The sequence below is a fragment of the Chiloscyllium plagiosum genome, chromosome 1 (genome assembly GCF_004010195.1).
Source record: "Chiloscyllium plagiosum isolate BGI_BamShark_2017 chromosome 1, ASM401019v2, whole genome shotgun sequence".
NCBI lineage: Eukaryota > Metazoa > Chordata > Chondrichthyes > Orectolobiformes > Hemiscylliidae > Chiloscyllium > Chiloscyllium plagiosum.
Window position 1 is genome coordinate 52,460,606 of NC_057710.1, and position 25,206 is coordinate 52,485,811.

Sequence of the window (25,206 nt, forward strand, 5' to 3'; positions counted from 1 at the left end):
TTGAAAGTTGCCACCCAGGTTGACAGGGTTGTTAAGAAGGCATACAGTGTTTTAGCTTTTATTAATAGAGGGACCGAGTTCTGGAACCATGAGGTTATGCTACAGCTGTACAAAACTCTGGTGCAGCCGCACTTGGAGTATTGTGTACAGTTCTGGTCACCGCATTATAAGAAAGATGTGGAAGCTTTGGAAAGGGTGCAAAGGAGATTTACTAGGATGTTGCCCGTTATGGAGGGAAGGTCTTACGAGGAAAGGTTGAGGGCCTTGAGGCTGTTTTCGTTAGAGAGAAGAAGGTTGAGAGGTGACTTAATAGAGACATATACGATAATCAGAGGGTTAGATAGGGTGGACAGGGAGTGCCTCTTTCCAAGTATGGTGACGGCGAGCACGAGGGGGCATAGCTTTAAACTGAGGGGTGATAGATATAGGACAGATGTCAGAGGTAGTTTCTTTACTAAGAGAGTAGTAAGGATATGGAATGCTTTGCCTGCAACGGTAGTAGTTTCGCCAACTTTGGGTACATTTAAGTCGTCATTGGACAAGCATATGGACGTACATGGAATAGTATAGGTGGGATGGGCTTCAGATTGGTATGACTGGTTGGCGCAACATCAAGGGCCGAAGGGCCTGTACTGTGCTGTAATGTTCTATGTTCTATGTTCTAAGCTGTTGACTTTATTGGATTTGAACAGTCTTAACTTTTCTTCATTAAAAAAGGACAAAATGCACCTCATCAAGCCATAGTATTGCTACACTAAAAGTACAAAAAAGTACATAATTTTAGCTTGACTGACGCATATTATCTTGTTGCGTATCATTACTTATAGATACTTTTAACATGTTTTTAAGGAAATAAATAAACGCGATCACATTGTTGTTTTTGTTTCTATCACCACAACAGCAACATTTGTTGCTTTTAACCGAGAAAAAACATTTCAAAATGTTTCACGGGGTATAGTCAGAGAAGAAATTAAATCTGAGATGTTGGCAGAGGTAATCAAAATCTCTCTGCTCGCCTTCCACTCCTGTCTTCGCACCATTTAGAAAGTATTTGGATCTATCATTGTTAGGACCAGTAGAGATGGGTTCACATTGAAATCTCTCTGCCACAGTTTCATCCACTCATTCAGTCTGTCAATATCAGAAAGTGATCCAAGTTATTGGAGATTTACTCCCGAGGGATGGATGTGAACGGGCATCAGACCTCTCAACCTTGGAAGAGTTTGGAGGCAGCTGCTGAGACTATTAGGTTAAAAGGTCATGTCTCAGTTCTCTGGGATTTCATTTCAGCTCCAACAAAACAAAATAAGAAGAAGCCTTGCAGCCCTTTCAGCCCCTCACCCTCATGTACTTCAATACCAAATAATACCACTTCATGCCCCACCCTCCCCACCATGGCCCCTTGCATCCTCAAATACAAGAAATGTTCCTCCACCCACACACAGACCTCCCCCAGCATAGCCCTTCACATTTGCCTCTGCTGACCTATGCTTGCAATTCCTAACCTTTTCCATTGCAATCACCATTTTAGCTCACCCTTATATCCACATTGATCAGATGTCAGGAAGCATGATCAGATGAAATAAAACAGAAATGGATTATTTTTTGTGGACTATACTTTTTAAAATGCTCTCATTGATAACATTTAAATCCTTACAAGTACTTTACAGTCAAGAGTGTGGTGCTGGAAAGGCACAGCCAATCAGGCAGCATCCAAGGAGCAGGAGAAATGACGTTTTGAGCATGAGGCCTTCCTCAGAAATGAGGCCTGAAATGTCGATTCTCCTGCTCCTCTGATGCTGCCTGACTAGCTGTGCTTTTCCAGCACCACACTCTTCGATTCTCATATAGTTTTAGCAAGACCCACCTGTCTTAGAGGGTCAAGGTTGAGCAGATGGTTCTCACACTCCCACCATGACCTTCCGGTTTTGAAGGCCCAGAGTCATATTTAAAGGTCACACATTGAGAGTCTGCAGCATCATTTTTCCTGACTTGGTCACCTCCCAGAGATTTCTCATAGCAAGCAATAACTGACCCCACACATCAGCCAGGTCTCACTAGAGATTCTGCTGTAGGCCCTTCAGGAAAGGCAGGAGGTTCTCTTGCTCCAGAGATGGCACCAGTTGGCCATCCAGTGAAACCAAGGCAGCCTGGACTGAGATTACAATGTTGGTCAGTGCCATGAGCCTCACCAAAGAAACCAGATGCAGTGCAGGAAGAGAAAAAAATGATGTCCTTTCACTCAACAAGGACAGTCACAGCAAATTGACACTCACAGGATCTTCACTCAGTTTAATGGTGTCAGTATAGAGGCATGTCAGATGGGATGCAAGCCTCATCACCACATGAATGATGTGTACAGATTGGGTGATGGTCACCTCATGTTCTGAGTATTCTACCGAATATTGGAGGCAGTGTGCTTACTGTACAGGCTGGGTCTGGCATGACGAGGCATTCTGATCCAGTTCTCATGGACTGACTATAATGATGTTCAATCTTCTCTTTGTCTGTCTGCAGGACAAAATCACATGCAAATGGAGGGAGTGGGCTCAGATTGGAGAATTTTGAATGTTCAGCATATTAAGAGGAGGCCACAGAGCTGGTAGAGGTGGACCATGACGGTATTTCGATGAACAGAAAAGAAGAACTCTGACAAGAAGCCAGTGTGATGCCCCCATTAATTCAAAAAGGGATTGTACATGTTCTTTCTCTTTTCCACACTTGTAACAAGCAGCCTCAAAGTCCACATGAAGAGTAGACAGCTTCCCACCACACCAGCCCCTCCACCTTAAATTAAATCACCATCACAATCTCTGAAGATGAAGTCTATCTGTTTGAGAGGCTACGGGGGACTCCCACAGTGCCTGCCCACACTCACTTGTTGATGATGTGACCAGCTCGCTAAACCTCTCATCCACAACATTATTTTGGTGGTGCATGGTTGGCATGGGTGTTCATCCAATGTTTACAGTCTATACAGCTGCAAATATATCTTCACTTGCACTTCACACAAGGTTACTGTAGTCTCACTCTGCTGCGGGTTGTTGACATGGCTGTCTGGAATGAAGCGTGTGGAGTGTCTTCCCACATCTGAAATGCAATGCTGGTCTTTCATCAACACACTTTTCTTGCCTCTTTTTGTTAGCAATGTGTGAGCTTAATGTTGTTCTGCTTACCAAGGTAAGGATAAAAATCTCCTTTCAGGTTAGTAATCAATGCTCAGGAGACTGATTGAGGGCCAGTGACCTTGTCAAATGAGGTGAGAGTGGGGAAAATGAGCCCAGCCCACAGAGGCGATCTACATGAGAAATGAGGAACTAGCAGCTGGATTCTGCTGGGTGAGGAAGCAAAGATCTTTCCCTTGTCTGGGATTTCTGTTGCCAAGCAAATCATTTTCAGTTGAAGAAGTAGGCAATAAACTACTGAGGTGTGAAGGATATCATTGTCTCAGGGGGATGAAGGGAATTCATTAGAATTGTCCTAGACCTACATAAATGGAGTCATTGGGAATGTTTAACCAATACAACCACAGAGTTATACATGAGAACGATCTCCAGGAATGTTGGGAGAGGGAACAAATAAAGCAATGCATCATATCAGCCATGAAATAGGAGAATTGTACAGCATGCTCCAGGATTGAATTGGCCTAACGTTGCTCCTCTTTCCTCTCCCCTGATGGCCACACATTTGCAACATAAAATTCACAGGGAAGCATAATCTGCCTGTACAGCATGGAATTTACTGCACCGTGATTCAGTGGTTAGCACTGTTGGTTCACGGCTCCAGGGACCCAGGTTTGATACCACTCTCAAGTGGCTGTCTGTGTGGAGTTTGCACATTTCCCTGTGTCTGCGTGAGTTTAGTTTGGGTGCTCTGGTTTCCTCCCACAGTCCAAAGATGTGCAGGTTAGGTAGATTGGCCATGCTAAATTGGGTCTGGGTGGTTACTCTTCGGAGGGTCAGTGTGGACCTGTTGGGCTGAAGGGCCTGTTTCCATACTGTAAGTAATCTAATCTTTTTAAAAATGCCCCATAATGTCCAGGGTAGGTGAGCAGGCTAAGTGGATTGAGCAGGGGATACAGGGAGAGCGCCAGCATGCTGGGCCTGGGTGGGCTGCTCTTTGGAGGGTCAGTGTGGACTCTATAAACCAAATAGTCTGCTTCCAACCTGTAGAGGCTCTTTGATGGAATGTGAGCACCAAAGCTAAAGTGAGACAGCAAGTTGCTTTCAAGGTACAAACAGGTAAAAACAATGACTGCAGATGCTGGAAACCAGATTCTGGATTAGTGGTGCTGGAAGAGCACAGCAGTTCATGCGGCTTCTGAGGAGCAGTAAAATCGACGTTTTGGGCAAAAGCCCTTCATCAGGAATAAAGGCAGAGAGCCTGAAGGGTGGAGAGATAAGCTAGAGGACGGTGGGTGTGGGGAGAAAGTAGCATAGAGTACAATAGGTGAGTGGGGGAGGGGATGAAGGTGATAGGTCAGGGAGGAGGGTTGAGTAGATAGGTGAAAAAGAAGATAGGCAGGTAGGACAAGTCATGGGGACAGTGCTGAGCTGAAGATTGGAACTGGGGTGAGGTGGGGGAAGGGGAAATGAGGAAACTGTTGAAGTCCACATTGATGCCCTGGGGTTGAAGTGTTCCGAGGCGGAAGATGAGACGTTCTTCCTCCAGGCGTCTGGTGGTGAGGGAGCGACGGTGATGGAGACCCAGGACCTCCATGTCCTCGGCAGACTGAGAGGGGGAGTTGAAATGTTGGGCCGCAGGGCGGTGTGGTTGATTGGTGCGGGAGTCCCGGAGATGTTCCCTAAAGCGCTCTGCTAGGAGGCGCCCAGTCTCCCCAATGTAGAGGAGACCACATCGGGAGCAATGGATACAAAAATTGATATTCGTGGATGTGCAGGTGAAACTTTGATGGATGTGGAAGGCTCCTTTAGGCCCTTGGATGGAGGTGAGGGAGAAGGTGTGGGTGCAGGTTTTGCAATTCCTGCGGTGGCAGGGGAAGGTGCCAGGATGGGAGGGTGGATTGTAGGGGGGGCGTGGACCTGTCCACTGGGGCTTGTTCGAGGCAAAGCTGATAACCATGCTTCTCTCCAGGAGCCCATGGTCAAAGGATTGTTAAGTGTTGTGCCCATGCACTTCTGGCCATTTAGCACAACGCCTAGATTTTTTACATTCAGTTTGATGTTTTTCAGGGATCACACAAACAGCATAGTAAAATGAAAGAAAGCACGCTTATTCAAAACAGACAAATCCAAAACTTAATAAGGTAATGATCAATGTACCAAAAGGAAGGAACAAGCTCCCAGTGAACAAATTTAATAAAAAGGATAGCTAAGTAAACTATTATCTGAAGTCCACCTCAGTAATAATCGTTTAATGGGCCTGTCTATCTTCTGTCACCACATCCCTGCCTTCCCCATATGATGTCCTGATCCATGTCATGATCATCGTCATTTCCTTCCTCATCAAACAGACCTTTTGGTCTTCCATTTCTTCCTCTTCCAAGATGAGGCTGAGGGGCCACCTTATAGAGGTTTGTAAAATCATGAGGGCCATGAATAGGATAAATGGACACAGTCTTTTCCCTGGGGTGGGAGAGTCCAGAGCTAGAGGGCATAACGTGAGGATGAGAGGGGAAAATTTTAAAAGGGTCCTAAGGGGCAACTTTTACACGCAGAGGGTGGTGTGTATCTGGAATGAGCTGCTAAAGGAAGTGGTGGAGGCTGGAACAATTACAACATTTAAAAGGCATCTGGATGGGTATATGAATAGGAAGGGTTTAGAGGGATATGGGCCAAGTGCTGTCAAATGGGACTAGATTAGATTAGAATATCTGATCGACATGGATGAGTTGGACCGAAGGGTCTATTTCCATGCTGTACATCTCTATGATTCTATATCCATCCTTACTGACTGAAGTTGAGGACAATGCAGTACTTGACTTTCTGAAGTACACTGCACTGTCTGAGCAGTCCGACATCTGCATCTTACTCTGCTTAGTCATGGTCCTCAGCATTTTACTTCTTCTCAGAGAGATTCCTGACTGGAACCATCAACCAGTCCTGGGGATAGGCCTGTATCTCCCAGCAGACAGCCTTGTATCCGATGAGGGACATTAACAAATTCACAAAACCTGTGAGTGACCCAGAATATAGAAGTAATTTAGAGCCTCTGGAACATTGAGCACAAGCCTTGCGTTTTTGATTGGTGTGGTCACAGTTTAGCTGCAGATTTAGAGAGTAGACCTTTTCCAGCTGCTCCAGCGGATTGGAAAATAGCAAATGTGACATCACTGTTTAAAAAAGGAGATAGACAAAAGATGGGTTATTATAGACTGATTAGTTTAACTTCTGTAGTGGGGAAAATACTTGAATCGAGACAGAAATAACAAGACAACGAGATAGAAGTTGTCCTTTTGGGCAGACACAGCATGGGTTCATGAAAGGCAAATCATGCTTAACTAATCTACTGGAATTCTATGAAGACATTACGAGCACTGTGGAAAACGGGACCCAGTAAATGTGGTGTATCTGGCTTTACACAAGGTGTTTGACAATGTATCATACAAAACACTGCTGCATAAGATAAAGATGTCCAGTGCTATGGGCAATGTATTAGCCTGGATCAATGATTGGTTAACTAACAGGAAACAAAGACTGGGGATAAATGAGTGCTTTTCTGGTTGGTGATCAGTGACTAATGATGTGCCTCAGGAATCAGTGTTGGGACCGCAATTATTCACAATTTACATAGATGAGTTGAAGTTGAGGACCACGTGTAATATTGCAAAGTTTGCAGATAACATTAAGATGAGTGGCAGAGCAAAGTGTGCAGAGGACAGTGAAACTTTGAAGAGGGATATAGATAGGTTAAGTGAATGGGTAAAGGTCTGGCTGATGGAGTACATTGTTACTAAGTGTGAAATTATCCATTTTGTTTGGAATAAGAGTAAAAAGGACTATTACATAAATGGTAAAAGATTGCAGCATGCTGCTGTGCAGAGGGATCCGGCGCATGTCCTTGTACATGAATCACAGAAGGTTGGTCTGTAGGTACAATAAGTAATTAGGAAGGTAAACAGAATTTAGTCCTTCATTGCTAAAGGGATTGAGTTTAAGACAGAGAGGTAGTGTTGCAGCTGTATACGGTGCTAGTAAGGCCACATCTGGAGTACTGTGTGCAGTTGTGGTCTCCTTACTTGAGAAAGGATGCACTGGCACTAGAGGGGGTGCAGAGGAGGTTCACTCGGTTGATTCCGGAGTGAGAGGGTTGGCTTATGAGGAGAGACTGAGTAGACTGGGATTACATTCATTGGGATTCAGAAGATTGTTGGGGCAATTCTATAGAAACATAGAAAATTGTGAAGGGAATAGACAAGATAGATGTAGAGAGGATGTTACCACTGGCGGGTGACACTAGGACAAGAGGGCATAGCCTCAAAATTAGGGCGAGCACATTTTAGGACTGAATTGAGAAGGAACTACTTCACCGAGAGGGTTGTGAATCTGTGGAACCCCTTGCCCAGTGAAGTAGTTGGCGTTACTTCAGTAAATGTTTTTAAAGCTAAGATACATAATTTTTAGAACAGTAAAGGAATTAAGGGATACAGTGAGAGGGTGAGTAAGTGGAGCTGAGGCCACGTAAAGGTCAGCCATGATCTTATTGAATGGCGGAGTAGACTGAAAGGGCCAGATGGCCTACTCCTGCTCCTAGTTCTTATATTCTTGTGTTCTGTGTTCCTGTGCACAAAGCCAGCTGCAGTGCCCAGGGTGCTCTGATGGCAATAGATGTGTAATCTATACTACATGTGAGGAACCGACTATAGCAGCAAACCCCATTGCTCTGGCTGCCTGGCTCTGTGCATTGGGAAATCTTCACAAATTCCTTTTCAGTAGAGTATTATGACTTTCTGTATACAACGGTGAGTGGCTGACTGGGAAATTCCACAGAGCTTCTCAGTATAACCCTGGAAAGAGCAACCTGTGAAAAAGTTCACAACAGCAGTAACATCAAAAGCAGCTGGCACAAATCGTTGTCTAACAATAAATAACAAGGTATACATTGATGCTTACAATTATCATTCTCTGTAACGTCCTTTATACTTGCTCTATGATGCCTCTGTTAAGTCTTTCATTTGGCATTTTTTGTCCTCTGGCCTCCTCCCTACCCAGAATGCCCTTGATGCTGATGTTCATCCTGCATGGACTGAGAGGATGGCTCCTTCTGACCAAATATTCAGGTGCATGAGGACAGTGTGCATTGACCATGATACTTAAGGCATGCCTGTGTACTTTCCCAATAGTCAGCTTCTCAACCATTGTAACCTTGCTTTGGTATGATAGCCCTCCTGCTGAACCCACACCTCATCAACCACGCCCTCCCCCGCTGAACCCACACCACATCAACCATTCCCCCTCCTGCTGAGCCCACACCTCATCAACCATTCCGCTGAACCCACACCTCATCAACCATTCCCCCTCCAGCTGAACCCACACCTCATCAACCACTTCCCCTACAAGCTCTTGATACCTTTCCCTTGTCTGGCACTAGTTGCCAGCCAGGCAAGTTGAGGTTTCAGTCCTAAATACTGTTGCCTTCCACTACTTATGTTCCAAAAGGCTTGCATCCCTCTCCCTTCCTCCATGGCTGAGTCCAGATCGCAGACATCTCAAGCTGTCAATCAGTTCAGACTGTACTGTGATTCCATGACTTCATGGGATCTTGTTTGAATGTGAAGCCATGAAGACAAAGAGTGAGGGAATCTTTCCTCATCTCAATCTTAAATGGTCTACCCTCTCTCCTGAGACTGTGTCCCCTCGTTCCAGTGAAAACTTGCTCCGCACAAGGCTGGACAGTCTATACGCACAGAGGGTATTTGCTCCAGTTGGGAGTTTAGAATCAGGGGAAATTCTCAAGCCATAGAGTAGACCATTTAAGAATGAGGTGAGGAAACATTTCTTCACTCAGTTGTGGTGCATATGCAAACTTTTCTGCCACAGAAGGCTGTGGAAACCAAGTTACTGAATATATTCAAGAAAGATTCAGTTTTTTTTTTCCGAATTGAATGGTATCAAGACGTACGGGAGAAAGTGGAAATGTAGTGTTGAGATTGTCATTCATGGTCATATTGAATGGCAGACCAGGCTAGAAGGAATAAATAGTCTATTCCTGCTCTTAGTTTCTATGTTTCTAGAATCATAGAATCCCTCCAGTGTGGAAGCAGGCCATTCAGCCCATCGAGTTCACACGAACCTTCAAAGAGCATCCTACTCAGACCACCCCCTACGTATCCCTGTAACCCTACATTTCCTATGGATAATTCACTTAGACTGCATGTTCCTGGACACTATGGGCAATTTAGCATGGCCAATCTACCTAACCTGCACATGTTTAGAATATGGGAGGAAACTGGAGCACCTGGAGGAAGTCCATGCAGGCATGGTCATAACGTACACACAGACAGTTGCCTGAGACTGAAATTAAACCCAAATCCCTGACACTGTGAGGCAACAGTGCTAACCACTGAGCTGCCTATAGTCTGGATGCTGGTTAGTTGTGAATAGAGCCTAACTGAGCGAGGTTCCTCCATTCATGGGATTCAATTAACAGGATACCCCTTTAGTCAGTCAAAATTCTAAGCACTAATCCTCCCTAGGAGAAAGTGAGGACTGCAGATGCTGGAGTACCAGAGTTGAAAAATTTGGTGCTGGAAAAACACAGCAGGCCAGGCAGCATCCGAGGAGCAGGAGAATCGACGTTTCGGAAATAAGCCCTTCTTCACTAATCTTCCCTACCTAATATAGAGACATTTACTGTTTTTTTTTTCATTTTCTCTTTTTGTTTGGTGAAACTGTGACTTGGGATGAGTTGGATTGAACTTTGAACAGTTTAAATGAGAAGAAAACAACTACAGATGTTTGCTGTTGGTGACTGGCGTGGAAGATAATGCAGCTTTATTATTGACCTAAAGAACTCTGTGGATGACTCACACAATGTGTTACCATGTCCAGGGCTGTCAGTTGGTCAGATGCTGAGTTGGTCAATCAAGAAAGGACTGAGACAAACTTCCCAACCACAGAGAATATTGATTAAAAAAGGGAAAAGGAAAAAACTAATTTTGAGGGGTTTTTTTGGGCAGGTATAAAGTGATTTTGGAAGCTTCAGGACTGGCTGTTGTTGTTTTTGAATCTTTCTAGTTTTTTGTCCAGTTAAAGAATTGTTGAATGTTCTAAGACAAGAATCCCGGTCTACAAAAAATTTGTAAACAATTCTGAAATTGTTCACATTTACTGGTGACTTCAAAATTTGGGCTTGGCATATATCATTTTAAGCAGCTGAATTTATTTTATACATTTGTGGGATGTGGGCATCCCTGGCTGATTTATTGTGGGTCCCTAGTTGCCTTTGAGAAGGTGGAGATGAGCTGCCTTCTTGAACCACTGCAGTCCACATGACCTTAGAAAGGGAAGCCCAGAGTTTTGACCTACTCACAGTGAAGGAACGGTGATATACTTCCAAGTCAGGATGATAGGAAGTGATTTGGGAGAGCTTGCAGGGGGTGGTTTTAGATTAGATTAGATTAGATTACATTACAGTGTGGAAACAGGCCCTTCGGCCCAACAAGTCCACACCGACCCGCCGAAGCGAAACCCACCCATACCCCTACATTTACCCCTTACCTAACACTACGGGCAATTTAGCATGGCCAATTCACCTGACCCTGCACATCTTTTGGACTGTGGGAGGAAACCGGAGCACCCAGAGGAAACCCACGCAGACACGGGAAGAACGTGCAAACTCCACACAGTCAGTCGCCTGAGGCGGGAAATGAACCCGGGTCTCAGGCGCTGTGAGGCAGCAGTGCTAACCACTGTGCCACCGTGCCGCCCATAAGTGGTGTTCCCACTTATCTGCTGCTCTTGTTCTTTTACATAAAAGTGGTCACCTAAGAACTTGTAGTGAATATCTGCAGTGCATCTTGTATATGGTACATACTGCTGCTATTGAGCATTAATGGTGAAGGGAGCGGATGTTTATGGATGTGGTGCCGATCAAGCTGGCTGTTTTGTCTTAGGTGGTCAGAGTATTGTAGGAGTTGCACTCATCCAGGCAAATGTGGAGTACTCCATCACATTCCTGACTTGTGCCTTGGCATGGGAAGTCATTGCAGTATAGCTAGCTTCTGACCTGCTCTTGTAGCCACTGAATTTATGTGGTTAGTCCAGTTGAGTTTCTGGTTAATGGTTACCCCTAGGATATTGATAGTCAAGGATTCAGTAATGGTGACACAACTGAATGTCAAGGAGCAATGGTTAGGTTGTGTCTTAATGGATAAGATCATAGCTCGGCATTTGTGTGGTGCAAATGTTAGTTGCCACTTGTCGGCCTAAGCCTGGATACTGTCCTGATTTTGTTGCATTTGAGCATGGCCTGTGTCAGTATCTGAGGAGTCACAAATTCTGCTGAATGTTATGCAATCATTGGCAAACATCCCCACTTCTGACCTTATTATGGAATGAAGCAGCTGAAGATGGTTGGGCCTAGGACATTACCCTGAGGGACTCCTGCAGAGATGCCCTGGAGTTGAGATGACTGACCTCCAACAACCGCAACCATCTTCCAATGTGAGGTATGACTCCAACCAGCAGAGAGTTTGCCCCTAAAACACATTAATTTCAGTTTTGCTCGGGATCCTTTTGCTCGGCCACATTCAGCCAAATACAGCCTTGATGTCAAGGGCTGTCACTCTCACCTCACCTCTGGAATTCAGCCCTTTTGTCCATGTCCAGGCTGTAATGAGGTCAGGAGTTAATGACTCTGCTGGAATCCAAACTGGGTGTGACTGAGCAGGTTAGTGCTGAGCAGGTGCTGCATGATAGTGCTGTTAATGACACCTTCCATCACTTTACTGATGATCGGGAGTAGACTGATAGAATGGTAATTAGTTGGGTTAGATTTTTCCTACTCTTTTTTTTGTTTGTGGGACATATTTGGGCAATTTTCCACATTAGGAACTCCTTCTCAAATGATATTGTGGGTGTACATACACAAAGTGGACTGCAGTAGTTCAAGAAGGCAGCACTTTGTCCATGGTAACTGAGGATGGACAATAAATGCTGACCCAGCCAGTGATGCCTACATCCTGTGAATGAATAAGTATGTATGTTGTTCTTCTGAAAGGTCCAAGCCTCACTATTTCCCATTCTAGAGTCCCTGGTGTATTGAAATGTGTCTCCAGGCAAAAATAGGCAAAGATGGTTGTACGTCCGCGCACACACATTATTCTCTTTTTCTCACTGATCATCAATTACCACTGACATACTGGAATGATAAGTAGGATAGGTTCAATTTACTTGAATAATCCCAACAAACTTTCTTAATAGACAAGCTGTTCACTTGCATTTACAGAACAATTTATACACACATCATTCTTCGAGCATGCTGCGACCTGGACTATTCCTAGCTGCTGGTCATTTGGTGTCATCTTGCTCCTTGCTTCATCCACATTCTCAGCTCTTCAAGCAATGACAGAAGCCATAAGGGCACACAGGGCTGCAGCACATAAGAAAGTATTCATGCATATCATTTTCTCTTTAAGAAATTCTGCACAAACATGTTTTGAGGTTAATATCTAACTTGACACAAGAAAACTCAGCTCGAATGTTAAGAAGTGAACAATCAGCATTCCTGTAGTCCTTTTCAGTATCGCAAAAAAATTCAATAGCTATTAATACATGCAGGAAATTCATTTTTAAAAATTGGTTAGGAAATGCAATGTTATAATCATTAACACTTCAATGGCACATTTCACGGCTGAGATATAATAGCTAACTGATTTAGCCAGCCAGCTGTAAAAGCATATCAGATGGTTTAGTTTAAGTTGGCAGTTAACATCGCAAATAGCTCAGCATCACTCAGCACAGGAAACGTTTTTTGAACTTTATCGAACACTTTGATTTTCTGAACTATATGATATAGGAGCAGAAGCATGCCATTCAGGCCATTGAGTCTGATCCATTATTCAATAAGATCATGGCTGATCTGAGACATGACAATTCTACTTAACATAGACATAGACATACTTTCCTGCCTTTTCTCATAAAACTTAATTCCCTTACCGAAGCATCATCGATCTCAGCCTTGAATATATTTAATGATGCAGCTTTGACAGCCTCAATAGAAAGGTTAAAAATCACATATCACCAGGTTATTGTCCGACAGGTTTATTTGGAAGCACTAGCTTTCCAAGTGCTGCTTCTGAAGGCTTTGAAAGCTAGTGTTTCCAAATGAACGTGTTGGATGATAAGCTGGTGTTGCGTGATTTTTAATTTTGTACACCCTAGTCCAACACTGACACCTCCAAATCATCAATAGAAAGGAATTTCAAAGATTAACTACTCTCGGAGAGGAGAAATTCCTCCTCATCTCTGTCTTGAATAGGTGACCCGTTATTCTGATATGATACTCTCTTTGCCTCGACTCTCCCACCAGGGGAACAACCTCTCAGGCTCCACTTTGCCAAGAGCCCTCAGAATCGCAAATTGTCCAATTAATTAATATGGAGAGAAAGTGAGGACTGCAGATGCTGGAGATCAGAGCTGAAAATGTGTTGCTGGAAAAGCGCAGCAGGTCAGGCAGCATCCAAGGAGCAGGAGAATCGACGTTTCAGGCATAAGCCCTTCATCAGTAATTATTATGAGTCATTCCTGATGAAGGGCTTATACCCGAAACATCGATTCTCCTGCTCCTTGGATGCTGCCTGACCTGTTGTGCTTTTTCAGCACCACACTCACGACTCTGATCTCCAGCATCTGTAGTCCTCAGTTTCTACTAATCCTCTATCCATACTAAAATTTTACCTCTAACACCATGACTCATTATGTAGCCTAGCACGTTGCATCTTATGAAATCCCTTTTGAAAATGCAAATTAATAGCACGGTGGCACAGTGGTTAGCACTGCTGCCTCACAGCGCCAGAGATCCGGGTTCAATTCCCGACTCAGGCGACTGACTGTGTGGAGTTTGCACATTCTCCCCGTGTCTGCGTGGATTTCCTCCGGGTGCTCCGGTTTCCTCCCACAGTCCAAAGATGTGCAGGTTAGGTGAATTGGCCATGCTAAATTGCCCGTAGTGTTAGGTAAGGGGTAAATGTAGGGGTATGGATGGGTTGCGCTTCGGCGGGTCGGTGAGGACTTGTTGGGCCGAAGGGCCTGTTTCCACACTGTAAAGTAATCTAATCTAATATTATATCTACTGCTTCCCCTTCATCTATCCAACTTGTTACTACCTTAAACAATTTTAACAAATTAGTCAGGCATGATTTATCTTTCATGAAGCCATGTTGCCTCTGCTTGATTATATTAAGTAATTCTATACAGGACAATATTTGTTGGAGTATTATAAATATTGAGCAGATAGTTTTAAAGTAATTATTATGATGGAGCTTCTCAAACTGAGGTCTGTGGATTCTTGAGTCTCTGTAATGGCTTTCTAGGTGGTCTGTGAAGTAAACGAGCAGTATAGAAACTATCCAGAGAACCTGCAATGCAGAATGAACACATGATAGTCTTGCAGTTACTAAAGCTGTCTTTGGACACAGGGTGAGTTCAGCTGTCTTCAAGAAAGGAAAATATTTTTAAAGTATGTCATATTTGAACTCCAAGAAAGGGTGTCAAAGTACAAACTTCTCCAGGTGTTATGAGTAATAAATAACTTTATAATTTCATTGGGAGCTGTGTGATTACCAATTCATTTTAAGGGGGTTACAAACCAATAGGATTTGTGAATTACTACAATTGAACTTTTAACTGTATTAGCAGACCTCCTTTGTTATTGCTAGTGCTTCCAAATAAACCTGTTGGACTATAAGCTGGTGTTGCGTGATTTTTAATTTTGTACACCCTAGTCCAACTCCGGCATCTCCAAATCATCAATAGAAAGGAATTTCAAAGATTAACTACTCTCGGAGAGGAGAAATTCCTCCTCATCTCTGTATTGAATAGGTGACCCGTTATTCTGATACGATACTCTCTTTGCCTCGACTCTCCCACCAGGGAACAACCTTTCAGGCTCCACTTTGCCAAGTCCCCTCAGAATCTTGTATCTTTCTTTAAGGTCTCTTCATTCTTGTAAACACCACTGGGTAAAAGCACAACCTATTCAACCTCTCTTCATAAGAAAACCTCTTCAAACCTAGGCTCAGCCTCATGAATATCTCCAATGCCAGCATATCTTTCCTTAGATAAGGGGGCCATAGGTATTCAAAGTATTCTAAATGTTTAACTACAAGAATGTTAACTAATGTAATTCAATTTATTAGCAAAAAACATTGATTTACAATAAAAACGAAGTAAAATTCCATTGATCAGTCTCTGTTATTTCATGATCTTTATTGCATGGTTTGAGGTCTGTTTAATTGAAAATGGTCTTGCTCATATACATTTCCAGTAATTCTGCCAGTTTCTTGTAAAAATTGTAATTCAATGATATGATTTTTCATAAACAATTGATCTCCTGATTTTGATCTCATCAAACAAAACTTTCTCTGTCCATGTTTAATGCATCTGTGGTATGCTGCTTAATCCTGTATTAAGACATCTCAAAGAGCAATTCAAATTAAACATGATGAATGTTTAAGTGAGAATGATACCACTTTTATTTGTTATCTTTCTGTGGCTCTCTCTTTGGAGCACTTTGTCCCAAGTTGATTTTGCAGAGTTGGGAATGATACTGACATTGTGTTGCTTACTCAAGAGCAAAATTTCAATTCCAAGTGTGCACTGGTGGAATAAATGCCTGTTTTCTTGTTTGCTTCTCCTTAACCTTCAACCCTAAAAACACTGTTATCAGACCACCTCAGACTGTTATAATTTTGGAAGTGTCAACAAGCAGTGCACCACCAATAAAAAAAAATTCTCAATGTTTTCTTTCAAATAATCTCTGTACAATGGAATGATCTATTAATAATGTATCTGTTATCAAATGCTCCCAAGCTATTAACCCTCCCTATTTACAAAATGCCAACACTTCCTACCTCCCTGCAGCAGGCCACTGTCCCTGCCTGTTTCAAGAGGGCCAACATATGGGCGGCACGGTGGCACAATGGTTAGCACTGCTGCCTCACAGCGCCAGAGACCTGGGCTCAATTCCCGCCTCAGGCAACTGTCTGTGTGGAGTTTGCACATTCTCCCCTTGTCTGCGTGGGTTTCCTCTAGGTGCTCCGGTTTCCTCCCACAGTCCAAATATGTGCAGGTTAGATCAATTGACCGTAGTATTACGTGAAGGGGTAAATGTAGGGAATGGGTCTGGGTGGGTTGCTCTTCAGAGGGTCGGTCATTCTCCCCTTGTTTGCGTGGGTTTCCTCTAGGTGCTCCGGTTTCCTCCCACAGTCCAAATATGTGCAGGTTAGATCAATTGACCATGCTAAATTGCCCGTAGTGTTACGTGAAGGGGTAAATGTAGGGAATGGGTCTGGGTGGGTTACTCTTCAGAGGGTCGGTGTAGACTTGTTGGGCCAAAGGGTCTGTTTCCACACTGTAAATAATCTAATCTAAAAACATCATCCCTGCGCCTAAAAAGGCTCATGCAGCATGTCTCAATGACTACCGCCCAGTGGCCCTAACTTTGGTGGCCATGAACTTCTTTGAAAGGCTGTTCATGGCATTAATCAACTCCAGCCTCCCCACAACTCTTGACTCACTCCAATTTGCCTATCGGACCATCAGATCCATGTCAGATTCCATATCACTTGCGCTTCACTCCTCCCTAGAACATCTTGGCACCAAGAACAGCTATGTAAGAATCCTATTCATTGACTAAAGTTCAGCCTTCAACACTATTATCCCCTCGAGACTGATCACTAAACTTAGTGATCTCTGCAACTGGATGCCCTGTTTCCTGACCTATAGTCTATAATCAGTGAAGGTTGGGGACAATATTTCATCCTTACTAACACTCAGCACTGGAGCTACCCAGCGGTGTGTACTCAGCCCCCTACTATACTCACTGTATACCCATGACTGCATCACCAAATACCAGACTAATGCCATTTACAAGTTCGCTGATGACTCCACCATAGTCAGTCGAATCTCAGATGGCAATTAAAAGACTACAGAAGAGAGGTGGAAGACCTGGAAAAATGGTGCACTGAGAACAAAGTAGCTCTCAATGCCGGCAAAACCAAGGAACTCATTATTGACTTTCGGCGGGATGTTACTCATGCCCCCCTACACATTAACAGCACAGAGGTGGAATGAGTGGAGTGCGTCAAGCTCCTTGGAACGGTCGTCCACAACAAGCTTTCTTGGACTACTCATGTGGCCGCACTGGTTACAAAGGCCCAACAATGTCTCTTCTTCCTCAGGTAGCTGAGGAAATTTGGCATGATGGCAAATATCCTTGCCAACTTTTATAGGTGCGCCATCAAGTGCATTCTGTCTGGTTGTATCACTACCTGGTATGGCAACTGTACCATTCAAGATCGGATATGGTTACAGAGAGTGGTGAACTCAGCCCAGACAATCACAAAGGCCAATCTCCCATCTATAGACTCCTTCTACAAGGCCCTCTGTCAAGGAAAGGCCACCAGCATTCACAAAGATCCATCCCACCCTGGCAATGTTTTTCTACAACCTCTAACATTGGGGAGAAGGTACAGAGGCCTGAACACATGCACCAGCCGGTTTCGTAACAGTTTCAACCCTACCTGTTGTTAGAATACTGAATGGACTCACAAACTCTTAACATTCACCTGTAACTGTGTTTTTGCCACTGTTTACCTATTATTTACTATCTATGCTACTTAACTATGTGATCTACCTGTACTGCTTGCAAGACAAAGCTTTTCACTGTGGCTCGGTATATGTGACAATAAATTCAATTCAATTCAATTCAATTCAATTCAAAAGTCTTTCTACTGAAATGAACAGTTCTGGAGTGACGCTTTCCACTTATACCCCACCCTTTGTTAAAAACTGTCCATCCTGTCCAGACAGTATCCCTTTTCTGCTACAGAACATGATGTGCACCCTGTCTCTGACAAGCATGATTGTCATTCGTTTGATACACATCTGTGTTGCAGCTTGCTTGAGATGGCAGAGAACCAGTATGGTGACCTGGAAGAATTCAATAACATGGAAACTTCATGCTGTTTTGTAACTTCACTCTTATGGAAATAGCCACTCTGGATACATATGGATGCATGGCAGGATGCCTAAAATGGCAGATGTCTCCTGTAGTGGCTTGGAAGGTTCTGATAGCATGAAAACATCATGTTATAGTAAACTTCAGTTCTGTGGAAAGAACTGTTGCCAATCCAAAGGTTTGTAGATCATTATGCAACAGATGGTACAACTCAGTGGCAGCCTGTTCTGTGTAGTTAAAGAGATGAGAATTGGTCTCCTTTGACATGCTCAGATACATGTGGAGGAGTCTATAAATTAAATTTCAGGGATGTAAATGGATGAAACCAAGATACCTCAGGAGGCATGTGACATGAATGTATTGGCACCTCAAAAACTTTTCTTTCTCATCTAAATTGGAATTCTCACAAGATTACCAACTTTTCTTCTTACAGGGGGCAATGCAAAAGCCTAAAGCCACCAAGAAGAATAAAGCAGTATTTGTCCATCTGAAACAAAATGTAGAAAATTGGAGGATTGCCCAGCAAATGTAATTGACACTTGTAGCAAAACACGAAAGAAGATTTCCTGAAAAATCCAACATCTACTTTGATAAGCCTACTTCATCAGATTAGCTCCTGGTACTCCAATGCACTTTAGTTTATGCCTGAATAGTGTGATTCTAAAATAAAAGCCTGGAACCTTGTGAATAAATTTGAATTTTTAAGTATGGTCCTTTATTTGTATCCAAATCATCTGGACAGAGGTCAGATTATATTAGAGTTGCAGTGCAATCACTCTGAACTGGATTTCCCTTTTCTTGATGTTAATTTGATGCTTGTGTCAAGCCAAAACAACCTTTGGTGTCTAGCAGCAGTGTTCAAGCAAGGGAAACAGCCTTTGTATTTGGAGAATTCACACAGACAGCAAACCTTGTAAGTCAAATATACTGATGCACTTTCTTGCAAAGTTTCATTTTCAAATGCACTTTAACAAAGGATAAGCTATCAAGAAAATATTGTTGGGATGTAACTGAAAGAACAGATGCTCTAACTATTTTTATTCACTCATAGAGTCATAGAGCCAGACAGCATAGAAACCGACCCTTTCCCCAACTCATCCATGCTGACCAGGTTTCCTAAACTGAACTTGCCCCTCAGGTCCCTTTTGAATCTTACCTTCTGAGCTTAAACCAATGCCATGTGTTTTGGACTCCTCCACATGGGGAAAATAGCTAGGAAATTCATCTTATCTATGTCCCTCATGATTTTATAAACCTCAATAAGGTCACCTCTCAACCTCCTACGCTCCAGAGAATTAAGTCCCAGCCTATCCAGACTGTCCCTATAACTCAAACCCTCCAGTCTCAGTAACATCCTTGGAAATCTTTTTTCACCCTTTTCCGTTTTAATAACATCCTTCCTATAGCAAAATTGTATGCAGTACAATTCTACTATAATGTGTGTTTCATTAACACAAATTCATTATAACCCAATTGACGAATTGGCGATACTTACTCTAACGTGCTAAAGCATGTATTGGTTATTCCACAATTACAGCCCAATTAGTTTAAATGATGCTGCTGTTATGTGATTTTCTTATAACACAGGGTTGCACAAAAACAGAATTACCGCGTTATAGCAGAACTGACTGTATTCCAAATATGGCCTTACCAATGTCTTGACATCCCAACTCCTGTACTCAGTGCTCTATCCAATGAAGGTAAACATGCCATACACCTTTTTCACCACCACTTTCAAAGAGCTATGTACCTGCACTCTTAGATCTCTCTGTTTGATGACACTCCCCAGGTCTCTACCATTAACCGTGTAAGTCCTGCCCTAGTTTGTCTTACCAAAATACCTCCCATTTATCTGAACTAAACTCCATCTGCCATTCCTTGGCCCATTGGTCCAGATAATCAAAATCACATTGTACTCTTAAATAATCTTCTTCACTGTCCCTTATTTTGGTGTCATCCACAAACTTACTAACCATGCTTGCTATATTTTCATTCAAATCATTTATATAAAGGTTGAACAACAGTGGAGTGAGCATCAATCCTTGCGGCATACAGCTTGTCACAGGGCTCTAGTCTGAACAACAACTCCCTACCATCACCCTCTGTCTCCTACTATCAAGGCCATTTTGTATCCAATTGGCTATCTCTTCCTGGATCTCCTGTAATCTAACCTCACTAACCAGTATACTATATGTAGTCTTGCCGATGGTCTTGTTAAAGTTCCTGTAGACAATATCAACTGCTAGCCTTCATCGATCTTCTTGGTAACAGACAATATGGTCATCATTGGCTGTCACCCTACATTTGGTCTGCATTTTGGAAGATGGTTTGAATCCATACTGATTCAGAGTCAAGAACCTATGCAAGTCTGACAGAACCAATAGAGGAAGCATTTTCAGTCATGACCAAGTAGCCTTTCAACTCTAGTTAATACAGCGATGGAAGTAGCAAATAACACTTTATGTTGCTACTGCTGTCAAAGCTTACCTCCTATATCAGTTTCCTTATATTCCATTTCAATATTCCTTAATCATCCAAATAAATCTATATGGGAATGGGTTGGCTAAACTTGACAAACATATCGAAAGTTGCTCAAACCCACAGCCAACATGCTTGAGCTAACACAGTTCATTTTCTGAAAACAAATTCAAAGACTGCCATTCATGCACTCAAACTAACATATCCTATATATTTTCCTGGAATTTCTTCAAATCTTGTCATATTCGTAAATGTTTGAGGAAAGAAAATACAGATCTCTACTTTATAATCACTATTTTCATTTGACCCAGAGTTCTAAATCTTGGACTTCCAACAGTCAAACTCTCTGAATAGACAAAACAAAACCAGCCTTTCATTCATGAAAGTGAACATCTTAAGTATGTTTATGCAAATAAAAGTACAAAAAATTGTGAATTTACAAATTAATGTAAATATTGAAAATATTTTTAAAAATAAAATAAAACCAAATATCACTAAGGTTGCGTGCAAAACTTTAAGAAACTATCTGAATTTCTAATGTTAATAAAGTAATCTGACATACTGAATTGTACAAGATAAAATTCAAAACTTGTAATCCAGATTTATATATATAGATATATAAATAAGAATGCAATGATCTTTGTATGTAATGAGAATATATATGCATTTTTTTCATTCATTGCATTGTATAGAGTTTGTTTATGAAGGCACTATATATTCAAACAATCTTATAGCACAGAAGCAGCGACACAGAGAATCTATGCTTTGAAAAAGTCATCTGGGTAGGCTCTCTTCTCTGTTCTTTTCCGCTATCCAATAAGTCTTTCCTTTTCAATAATTTTCAAAAACCATCAGGTGAGGAAAGACTATTCCCTCTCACAAGAGGATCAAGAACATGAGAATAGCAATGTGTTAAAGAAGCAAACGTGCTGAGAGAAATAAAAGCTTTCTCACACAGTAAACAGGATTTGGAATACACTTCCTTGATGTGTGGTGGAGGCAAGTTCAGTTGAGGCATTCAAAGGGGCATTTTTAAGAAATTTATTCCGGGAATGCAGGTTTTGTTAGCTGGCCCAACATTTATTGCCAACACTTGAAAAGGCAATGGAGAGTCACTTTCTCAAGCTTCTCTAGTCCATTTGGTACAGATGCATCCACAATGCTGTTAAAGGAGAGAGTTTAAATAGAAACAACTTGCAGAATTATGGAAAAAGGCAGGAGAATGACACTAAGTCACAACGCTCATTCAGAGAGCCAGCACAGATGTGATGGGTTGAACAGCCTCCTTCTGAACTGGAACGACATTGCTTTATCTGGCTAGATTTTGAAAGTTACTACTGAGTCTGCTTCTGTTATGCTTTTAAGACCGTGCATTCCTGCTATTAAATGGCAAATATTGGAGGAATTCTTACCTCATATTAATAGTAAAACATCTTTAAGAAATTAATTTAAACATGAATAGGTTCATGATTTTCTAAATCTCAACTGAGAAATGTTTAACTTTAATTCATTTTAATAACATAGGCCAAACTCAGAGCTCTGGAATTTCTCCCTACCCTGGTCAGTTGTATTTTGCTAGAATTGAACATCCATCTACTCTTCCCAGTCACAAATGCAAAATAGATGTAAAACTGGAATTAATGTGTGCCTTGCCAAATTTTCAAGAAGAAATTTGGTGTTCCACAAATCAATTTTGCTGTGGGACATCCATGAAATGCGACTGTCATTATGCTGGTGAACATGTTCCTGCAGCATTCCTGGCTGCCACCTGAAATTAAGGCCAGCTTTATGAAAATACATGAATAGAGGTCCTACACTCATTTAAGGAACTTATGGGAAAGTAGTGTCTGAGAGTGATTGACTGTATCATTCTTAAACCTGCCAATGAAAAAGATGGCATAAATACTCAGGAACCAGGTGGAAGCAGCAATCTTTAAAGAATCCTCACTCACTCACTGTCACTCAGGGGAAATCTATGATTGGAGGAACAGGATAATTGGGATGACCAAGCCAAACTAGTGCTGCAGCTGGCAGAGATGACTCTTTAGTGCAGCAGCCTATTAGTTTGCAAATGAGTCTCTGGGCTTAGCCCCTATTACTCTATCTTGGATTCAATTCTATGTGCTGAGAACTTATGTGAAGAAGAGTTTTGTGATATCAATTCTATATTTGCCTTTTTGTCAGTTTAAATCTGCAATCCCTTGTTACATTCTGACAATTCAATAGAACCTAACCCAGGACTTGAATGCTGTAAATTTTGATCATTTTTTTTCTGGTTTGTATTCTATTTCTTGGTTCTGCAGTTCAGCATTCTGCTGGTTTAGTTGATTGTAGCTCTATACTGATTGGACATCACACCACAATAACATCCAGAAATCCTCCAAGGGAGATTGGTTTCCAACATCCCAGCTGTATCTGAATGTACAGTGCAATCTGTTCAGAGACAATGATAATTATTTCCTCTAATTTTTAACTCCCACCAGATATGGTTATTGTTACTAAGTTGTTAACTGACAATGTTCCCAGAATATATGATGATTGAATTGAAATCAATAACACCTTTTTTTTTCTGACTTTGAACGTGCAAGGTCACTAGTGCTGACTGTGAACTTGAACTGTATCTGGTTTAACTATACATCCGGTTTTATGACAGGTATAAAAACAAACACAAAACATGTCATTGGTTTCCATTCTCCTTGTTCATCTAAATTCCCAAAGCTGTTTGAATATATTTCAATGACTTCTATATTTTTGTGCTACACATCAATTAAACATGTATCCCTGTATCAACGCTGTTTAACCGTCTCACCTCCTCTTTAGCAAGCAATCACTGTCACTAATGGTTCTATTGATATCTTAGCACTCCATTATCTAATCAAAGATTCAGTCCTCTAAGATCATGTATACTCTAGTGTAGTGGAGTTGGCAGTCTGCTCAACTATAGAAAGTGTAGGAGCTGGGTCCAATCCTACAAAGGGTTTGAGCAGAAAAATTGGTTGGTTTCCATACTCCCTGGTTCAGAGGCACAGTGGTAACTGTAGTGTTTAACTGTTGCCTCAACTAAGAACCCTTCTTCAGTGACATACAATGAACAACTTTCTAGCTCCCAAGACTGTTTTTATTACTTGCCAGTAATCCCAGTAAACTATCAACAGCAACATTCATGCCTGATTCCTTCTCCTCTCAATAAGGCTTTTTGCACTCAACAAATACTGTTTTAGCCTGTGATGCAAAGAATGATCTAATTTTAGACATTTTATTGACTTTAAAAGCTGAATCTGGCAATTGAAGTCAAAGGTAAGAAGTGTCATGGGTCCAGAATAAGTTTAGTCACACCAGTAAGTCTACTCCTTCTGCCAAGCAATAAATAGACACCTTACTTTTGCCAAGAATGTAGATTTGACCAGCAAGAAAAGCTAACGTTTTGAATTTCAAATCTAACTGCTACTTCATCCAGCTCCTCTAGTTTGAGTGCAGGTTGATAATGGGGGCCATGTGTAGCTATTGAATGAAGATGAAAAATGATGGCCAATAAAGAACAACATCAATTAAGCAAAGAAATGGTATTTCAGAAATTATATTGTTGAAATGTGGGGCATAATTTTCTGTGAGCAGTTAAATAAAAAGTGCCTTATAGCTTTAGATTAAAGAATTTTTCTATGGCATTTTGTACATAAAGGAAGGCATATTCTTGTTTGAGAATTGTACCACATCTGGCAAGCTGTTAAGGTCACCCTGTTCTAATTATTTCTAAGGTGAGGAAGCTACTGATTATTTTTAGTCAGTGAACACTCTCCTCACATTTAATAAGCAATAAATAAGCTTTGTAGTGGGATTTCCTTCTTTTTAGTTATTTGTCAACAATATGAACAGAAATGAATCGTTTTTGCTGAAATTTTATAAAAGGAGGGTTCTTTACCTGTTTATGGACTAAACCCATTTCATAATAAGGTAAACATAGTGCTGTTAAAATACAGAGCAAAAAGATTTCTTGTCTTAATTGGTGGCCACCATGAAGGAGTTAACATCCTCATTTTAGAACATTGGAGCAGTTGATCCTTTTCAGATATTGATTGCTTAAATAAATTACATTGTTTCTATTTACCACTGAACATCGCAAAAATATTATGGTCAACAACTGACTATTGAGAGCTTAAGTGGTGATACTTATTTGTTGGATAAACTTACTTTTAAGACTCCTTAATACAGATGAAATTATTCAAGGATATCTGGCAGTAATCCTGGCTGTTATTTTAGTTCTTGGTCTCCAACAAACAGTTATTGAACAAGAGACTTGCAAGCCAGCATGACCACATTTCTGCCTATTTGTATGCTTGCTATGTTTCTCACGCTTTTTATGCATATATTACAGTCCCCATGATAATCACATGATAAATTGATTAACTTAAGAAAAATGATTCAGAAAAGACTTTTGTCATGATAATTGTGGTTTATATCATCAGCAACTTATAAATAGGTCACCAGAAAACTAATGTCAATGTGTTTTGTAAAATATATCATTTTCTGGTCTACCATCTTTAATATTTTTCAGTTTGTATTTACGTCTGGAAATGATTACTGAGTCAG

The 25,206-nt window shown here is 41.7% G+C and overlaps 1 long non-coding RNA gene across 1 annotated transcript in view; it reads left to right on the forward strand.

Annotated features, from left to right (window-relative positions):
• The window catches only part of LOC122555379, a 16,579-nt gene extending 13,550 nt beyond the window's left edge, over window positions 1-3,029 (forward strand). Inside the window, exon 3 of the long non-coding RNA XR_006313254.1 lies at window positions 2,518-3,029. This is a non-coding gene — a long non-coding RNA (uncharacterized LOC122555379). The remainder of the gene's footprint in view (window positions 1-2,517) is intronic.
• Window positions 3,030-25,206: the final 22,177 nt, after the last annotated feature.